The sequence below is a fragment of the Lactuca sativa genome, chromosome 2 (genome assembly GCF_002870075.4).
Source record: "Lactuca sativa cultivar Salinas chromosome 2, Lsat_Salinas_v11, whole genome shotgun sequence".
Lineage (NCBI taxonomy): Eukaryota > Viridiplantae > Streptophyta > Magnoliopsida > Asterales > Asteraceae > Lactuca > Lactuca sativa.
Window position 1 is genome coordinate 50,827,537 of NC_056624.2, and position 9,504 is coordinate 50,837,040.

Below are 9,504 nucleotides of genomic sequence, written 5' to 3' on the forward strand. Positions count from 1 at the left end.
GCACATAGGGACCAAAACCAGACAAGGTATCTAAAATTGGACCAATGGTGCACCAATATTTCGTTCTTGACCAAAACTACAGAACTTTGTCAACCATAGAGACTATTTTGCAATTTTGTCTTATACATATCTCGTTAGAAATATTGTATTAAGTTGAAGCATTAGTTTATAAATTAGTAAAAGAATGAGAAATATCTTTCTACTTTTCTTCCTAATTATCTTTCTATCCATGTAAAATAATGATAATTGTCTTAAAATATTATTAATTTCATCAAAATATGACATTTGTCACAATTTTATATGCATATGAAGATAAATAAAAAGAAAATATAGGAGGACATTTAATTTCTCATAAAAATATATAGGAGAATTGAGTTATCTAACTTGAGATGTCAAAAACCACCGTGGTACTCGACTATGTGGGATCTATTTCTATACAAGAGTATTTTTACAATTTTTTTGGGTTTGTGGGCGGGATCAGGGGCGGGTACTACTCCCATTTAGTTTTCGGGGTCGGGGGCAGGACGTTCCGTCCCGAATACCCCGCAGGGGTCCCGAAATAATTATCCTATATTTATTATTTATAAAAATAAATATTAAACTTAGAGTACTAATTGTGTAATGTATGTTTTATATTTTGATAAACAAATAACAAATTTTATATTTTATGGTAAAAATGACCAATTAATCAGAAACAATGTATCCTGGAGATACTTTCGGGATACCGAAGTAGCATTTAGAAGCATATTCTTTTTGTGTTATTTTTTTTTTCTTTTATGCATTCTGGAGAGTAAGTTTTTGTAAATTTTTTTTGTTTATAATGAGCAATTAAAGCTTGATCATTTTCTATGTAAAAAAAAAATAAACTTTGTGCATTCATTTTTGTGTTTTTATATGGTTTTTTTAAATAATTGTTTGTATTGCAAAAAATAACAAGTAAAAGTAATAACTACATAAACTTAAATATGTTTTAAATAGTACTACAAATGGACACCTACTTTTTATTTGTACCCCCATGCAATTTTGCTATTCGCTTTCAAAATGAGATGGCCCATGTTTTTTTGGTTGAACCTTTATCCTCAAAGATTTTGTAGCAAGCAATATTTTTGGGAACCAACATAAGAACACTTCACACTCCATTTTAATTCCAGACTGTTGTGGCATGTCTGTGTTATTTACAAAGGTGGTTTTAAGAGTCTAAAGGGGGAGGGGGGTTACATCAACGGGTTTGGTACCCTAATAATTGATACCGACTATGAGTTTATGATACGAGCTTATATAACTATAAATCAGGATTCATTTTCTAAACAATAACTATCCACCTAGAAACTATCGTATATAGTCATTGTGAATGTCTTAAAATCCCAAACTCCTAAAAACTAGTGGGCATGTGATATATTGATAGGGGTTTAAGGTTAGACGAAAGGTTGAAATTAAGTAATCATCAGATAACATTTTCTTATAAATGACTATTACTCATGTATTGGCCGTGAAACATAAGTATAATATATTGTATCAAGATTCATCAGACATTTTACACCAATCCTTTACATCTGTGTTGAAAGTTGTCGGTACAAATGTCCAGCGAGCATCATTCGTTCTTCGCTCTATCTTTAACGAAATCCACAAACCGATGTGTTGTTAATCACCACATGTGCACAATAAAGTAACCTAAGTGAATTTTTAATATGTAATGATCACATACATATATAACATATATCACATTCCAACCAACCTGAGTCATATTCTCCATATAAGCGCATCCAAAAGTCCATCATCGGAATATAAATGAGAAAAGGATGGCGAAACTCTAATGAAATATGTAATGTCCCAAAATCTAAGACTAAAATTTTCATTTTTAAAATAAAAAAACATCCATTTTAACACAATTCATTCGGGGCAACCATTATTCGAAAATCAGAGTTAAAGAAGACAATGCGGAAACTTAAATCATAAATTTGCTTGATGTGTGTGTACAGTCTCGCCTTCGCAATTTGATACGTACGTGCAAAATATTTAATCTACAACTGTAAGCACAAATCTTAGTGAGTTCCCCAGAATATCTCATACATCATAGCATAATAATCAACTATGGGTTATCAGCAACCCTGAGGACTATCTATCAACGGTCCTAATGGGCTAACATCACACCTTATGTAACACCTCAAATTTAGCCAAAAATTTTCATTTGTAATTTACCAAAAATAGGGGTTCACAAGCGAAGTTATTAAATACATAATTATCCAAAACAACTAGTACTTGATCCAAAAGCAAAGCCCAACTTCGACACCCCTCATATTCCTGATCAAAAGGAAGTCGTGTGCTTTCATTGTGGCCAAAAGGGCCAATGGAGAAGAAGCTGTTGGGTTTTGATACGAAATGGAAGTTTGTTTTTCACAAAAACTGTCAACGACAAACTTTAAAAATAACAAGTTTATTTTTTAGTTCATAACAAAACCGAACCATCATGGATCCATTTATAGAGGTTAGAATGAAATAAAACCGACCATAGGATGTTTTAGAGATAACCTTTGAAGCCTTTGAACCCACTTGGTTTTGGGCTGTTGATGAAGATAACAAAAGATCAAAGTGTATGATCTTCTCTACAAGTATCCACCATCAAGCGTAAGGCACTTGGAATGCTAGTTCCTTCTTGTATTCTTGAGTTTCTTAAGCCTTTAAGTGTGTAACGCAATTAAGAACTAAAGGGAACAACTCAAGAGGTCTTCTAAACCACCAAACTAACTTCAAAAGAGAGAGAGAGAGAGAGGGAGAGATGAGTAGAAAACCCACTGTTTTGGAGAGAAAGAAAGGAAGAAGAAGAGCTTCACTCTTGCAAAAATGCAAGCCTTATGCAGAAAGAAAGGAAGAAGAAGAGCTTTACTCTTGCAAAAATGCAAGCCTCATGCATCTCTTATATAGCTAATGAAAAGTAAGGCCTAACCATTAAAATAATCTAAAGTAATGGTAGCCTTTAGAAGCATAGGAGACAAAAGGTGGAAGGTTAAAAAATCAACCTCCTACACCATCATTATGCCTTTTAAAAAGTAAGATTCTTTATTTTTTTATATAAAATCCAAGTTTATAAAATATAAACTTTGTCTTTAGGTAAAAGACAAAAGAATCCAACTAATCCAAAATGTTGTGCATGACTTATTAATTCATACTATATGAAATAATAACTAGTAATACTCTCTTATAATTATTATTTTCACAAAACAATAATTATTCCCTAATTAAAATACAAGAATCGATATTATTTAATAATAATCATATTAATAATAAATATACAAAATGTGTCAACTTGATAAAGGTGTGACCCTATAGGATCATATATTATTAGCAATATCACTCCATAATGATTCGTTGGCATATAAATCCAACAATCTCCTACTTGCAGAAGATTCATTATAGACTAACATAGACAACAGCTGACGTCTAGCAACGGGCTACTACCCCTAACAACATATGAAAGGTGTCATCTCATTAATAGCCAATTCCAGGAGCTCTAAGCCGCAATTGTTACTAAAGGTGTGGTATCAATTGTTCCCTTGTCTTAGAAATCATGTCGAACATGAGATATGGATCGCGATCAATCTTATTTACTGCTCAACTTTAACTAAGGCCTTAGATGTCATGCTCTCAACGAATAAGAGGGATAAATCCCATCTTGACTACATACGCCCATCAATGTAGTTCATGTCATACCAAACGATGGCTCTTATGACTACCTTTTACGAAACAACGGTAAACCATGTCAAAGCACAATAATTCCTACACCTCAAGTCCTAAATATGTATCTCAGGTCTAAGAATACAAAGATCATCTTGTCTACATATGCCTATCAATGTAGTTCATGTCATACCTAAGGATGACCCTTATGACTGCTTTTTACAAAACAACATTAAACCATGTCTAAGCACAAAAATCCCTACACTTCAAGTCCCAAATATATATCTTAGGTCTAAGATTCAAAAGATACAACCTTGATCAAAACATCACTCTTGACTACGATCCATAAAGTGGTTTTGATGCGAGTCAAGTATAATACTTATTCTCCTAATCAAATACCTATGAAGTTGGTAGCAGCTCTTTGTCATTCTCATCTCCATGAGAATCCACCAATCCACTCATATTAGTTTTAGCTCATAGATGCTCCCACAACTATGAACGACTTTGGACATTTAGAATAACCTAGTTATTCAAGGATTTAAACATGCTAATATAGAACATAAGAATTATTTAATGAAAGACTCATATCCAATATATCATTAATTACAATATATGTTGCTCTATTGTTCCAATATCTAAATACTAAATTTCAATCAAATGCATCTACTTGTATCAACAATGCTCTATAGCACCAGCTTGACTTTCATGCTTTAGCTAATGAAGCAGCTTTGTTAAGTAGATTTGACAAACTTGATTTGTGTAAACTTTGCGAATACAATCATTTTCAGTTTTATGTATAACTTATATATAAAGAAAAACTATTGAGAATGAATTAGATGCTTGAATTTGACTTAGATACCAGTACTTGCGTAATGGGATTACTCATAGTCATAATGAACTATACATTAAGCATCTTTGTATGTGGTTCTCCAAACAAAGAGGTACTCTAACTCTAATGTGTAATTATAATTAAAATCTACATGGAACCACTATCCATGTAACTATTTCTTCATTCATAATGAGGATACGCCCGATTGTGACTCAGAGTCATCTCAATCTATTTGAAAATTTATCACATGTGTAACAACTTTAAACAAAGCTTTCTTTCAAATACTCTGTTGACTAGGAATATTTCTCTAGTTCTCGCAAGTACTTTGGAATATTCCTATAAGTCACACAATGAATTTTTCTCGGATTATACTAGTATCATTCGTCATGCTCTAAGCATTTGACTTATTTGGCCTTTATGAATAATTATATGATTAATCCAATTGCATCAGCATACGAAATACAATCATATTATCTAGTTCAAAAACATTTGCACTAGGATTTTTCTCAAAATCATGTCATATGGTATTTGATAAGATAACTTTCTCAGAGTCCTTTATCTTAAGCTCCTTTAAGATCCTTGATAATTAATGCAATTTTACTTAATCCTTTAAGTTGCCATGATCTATCTATATAGATCCTTATTCCATGAATTAATATGTCGACTGCATATAACATTAGGAATGTTACTGCGCTCCCACTAGCTTTATGGAAAAACATAAGAGTCATCTTGATTTATAATTAAATCACACTATGTAATTATCCTATAAGAAAGAAGATTCTTACTTTGAGATGTTAGCTTAAATCTTGGAAGATTTTCAATCATGTATGTTTTCTCCCCTGAAAACTCACTTACTCTTTATAGTCAAACTATATCGAGGAAGATTAATCAAACCTATACTTGATAGTCATACATGAATGCATATCTATGTGTTTTATTAGTTTCTGATCAACTATTGAGCAGATTCAACAACAGTTGAAAATTGGCTAGTTCCAAACTATGATGCATTTAGCTTATGGATCTTTAGCTCTTAAATCTACAAATTGCTCCCACTTAGAAAAAACACTTTCTAATCACTTGTCTCATGGAATGACAATTAGTGGGATTAGTTGAAACTTCATCCTAAACAATCATTTAGGATAATCTGCATAAATGTAGTTAGTAGATACTAGAATGGTTAAGCTTATTGTCTAACATGATCTCAATGACTCCATATCTTTTAGATAAGGATAAAACATTCGTCCTTAGTCTAATATAAGTATCTAATCCACTTGTTTAGTTAGAAATATATATTCAATATATATTTGTTGCAGTGAGCATAATTTCAAAATTTTGTAAAGTAAATAGTTCTTTTAAAACATCATACAATAGATTGCAAGGTCTATTTATATCCTATTAAAAAACTTGTACTATCGACATTGAGCTAGTGGCTAGGCGACCCTATCCCACTAGAGAATATGAAGGCTACCTCGAATATCAAAATATATATTTAAGTGACCAGGTGATCATGTGCCGCAAGAAACATACTAATAACAAGTGAGTGGCTTTGTCGGAATGAGTTGTGAATCAATTCCACAACTCCTTAGATGTTCCAAGAAGACATGGTTTACACAAATCATTTTATTTATCACAACAAAAGGTTAATGATGATCCCATTAAGTCATATTTCAATCTTCACTATGAAAATTTTGATCAAATCAAAAGGTTTCATCAACGACGAGTAAAATTCATCAGTGAAATTGATTAAGTATCTATCACCAAATATATTCATGGATTGAAAAAGATTACATACATCACTTATGTATAACTCTTTGTCAAGCCTTTTGTTCTTTAACTACTAATAGATAAAGACACTTGTGAATCCTCTTCTCAAATAGGATCCACATTTATCAAATGAATCAAGCTCATTTGCCTTCAAAAATTCATCCTTTTGAAGTTGGTATATGTATTTCTTATTTATATTGTCATGATGATTATGAAATAGATAAGTTAAAATCAAATACCCTTTGATTATATAGGTATTATGATCAGAACTACTAATTTAATAAAAGATTAAAGATTTACTTCATAAATAACATTATGAGAAAATATTCTTTAACACATAATACATCGTTTCAGAACATGAATGTGAACATCCATTAAATGATAAGTAAATCTAGATTTATTCATAAATTACAACTGTTACATGTACCTATAAGGATAGGTACAATACATCTATTGTTTAAATAAAAGACTATAACAACACTTGTTATATCTTCAACACGAAACGCCATTCGTTTATAATCAGTTGATTATTTCTTCCAATCATCGACTTATAATATCAATTATTAGTTTCACTTTATGTATAATATACTCAAGTAAATGATGAAAAATAAATAGTTCTATCATATAAATATCTGAACTCTTGTCCAAGTCAGGCTTCTTCAGCTCGAAGAGATGAGAGGAGCAATTCCTCCTTTAGTTTCCCGTTTCTTCCACAATAGAAACAATACTAGTCATTTGGCATTTTCTTGATTTCTGGGTTTATGCCGTATTTCCCTTAACTAAACTATAAGTCTATATGAGTGCATAATCTTTTAGACTTCCATTTATTCAATGCTTGAAGAGAATTGAAGTTATTTCTAGTGTTCTGATTGAATATTTGTTTTACTTGATGACACATCTGATATGTTTCATAATTATCCAAGACTTTCTGCAAGTCAAGGTTAATCACTCCAGTATGATATAAGACACATCAACATCATCACAATAATACTTCTATCAAAGTATCATGACCAGACTAACTGGTTGCAGAGGTTACTTAGGCATGAGATCTTTTAGTATATATAATTTCTATTTATCTTAAAGGTATAACCTCAAGATACTATACCAATTATAGAAATTATAACTATCAAATGTTACTGTTTCTTGAAACTCAACAAGAGAGAGATTATGCAGGGCGTAAAATTATTAACAGTTATCAACACAATTTAACAAAGTTTCATTTAGTATTTTCAATATTTAGTCTTTAAAAATTACTACCTCATATTGTTTCTTAGAACATTAATTTATTAAAGTCTAGGATCCAAGTAACGAAACAAGTAAATGGTTAGACGATCTTTATCTCTTGGTAGCGATTACCGATTGCATACGATATGTAACTCCTAGATTATGGGATCCTAAACAACTATTGTTTATCTTGGCATGTTTATCCCATCTATGCCTCAAAACTCTTATGCTTAGGCTACCTTTATCACATAAGAAATTGATCAAATCATCCATTTAAAAAACATGTAAGTTCTATTTCACAAATGGTTAGGTGACTTTATCCCATAAGCAAATACAAAAACATCTTGACTATTTCTGACAACTCAAATGAATAAGGTGACCTTAAAATCCATATGAACTACACAAAAATCCCAAGTGAATTTTAAATGGATTGCATAGAGTTGAAGTTTTGTAAATAAGAGTTTATATATGTTTTATAATTATAGTTTATAACAACATGGTCTCATGAATATTGCAAGCATCCAACAATTCATGTACCCTTTTGTAAAATTCATATCACTTGTTATGAGGTTCTTTAGGTGCCAAATAAAACTTCATTTTATTTTCCATTAACCGCGATCTATTTTAAACTAAAATCCGGTATTTTAAAGTTTAGTCATAGATCGGTTTTAAGAACTAGTAATAGTCTTAATAAAACTATATTTTATACTTAAGAATTGGAGTTTTGGATGAGATATAAAATCATTATTTTAAATATCCTTTTAACAATCAAAACTTATGACTTCATGAATTTATAGAATAAATTCATTTTATTTTATAAACTCAATTTTATGCATCTTATGATAAAAGTCATATTTTGATAAACCAAAAGTTGGGTGATGATACTTATGTTTTAAATCTCATTTAGCATGCATAAAACATAATATCAAGATGTTGCGTTATGTTGAAAACACCAATATCATATATTAAGTTTCGATGTAAAAAGTAATCACTAGTTTTATTATTTGCCGTTATAACGCTATAAACCGATTTTAGTGTTCTTAATAAAAACTCCTTATTTATTATAAAGACATGGAGTTCATATAAAGTTTAAACATCTTTAAACCATTTCAAATATTTTAAAGTTGGGTATCTATAAGTTTTACAATAAAACTATTTTCAACAAAATTTGAGTTTTAACCGGTAAACCGGTAACCGGTAAAACGTTTTTATAAATATCTATTTATAAACATCTTATGTTATCTTTTAAATATTTTTTACTCAAACTCCAAGTGATATTATCTTATGAAAAAATGTTATTTGACATGTAAAAACCATTTTCATACATAAAACAATAACACACATTCAATAAAAAATAAACATCACAAGCATACATTATAATATATATAAACCAAGTCATGTCTAGTAATAATTTTTGTGAGCCATCACAATAATTATTAAATCTTTCCTAAATGACTTAAGAGACACTTCAAAAGGTCTTCAAGGTGGTAATTTCTTCATCTTGTTATATTTAAAGTAAATACAACTAGTGTAATTAATTTATTACATTAAATCAACAAATGAAAAATACGTATTTATCTATTACATCTTATGAATAAATAAATATCATCAAAATGGCTTGTTGATACACAAAAACATATCAAATATTATAACAAACAACTATTTGTTTTTTTAAGGCAACTTTTATATAACCAAAATGCATGAAAAATGGTTATATATAAAAATAAACAATTTTAACCAAGAAGTTGTCATAGAAGACAAATATGGATTTTTCTTAACCAAAAAAAATCCATGCTTGTTTTCCAAAAACCAAAGATTATCAAACATAAAAAAAAAATCATTCTAACATATAAAAGATGGCTCTGATAACACTGTTGAGTTTTGATACGAAATAAAAGTTTGTTTTTCACAAAAATCGGCAACGGAAGACTTTAAAAATAATAAGTTTATTTTTTACTTCATAACAAAACCGAACCATCATGGATCTATTTATAGATGTTATAATGAAATAAAAC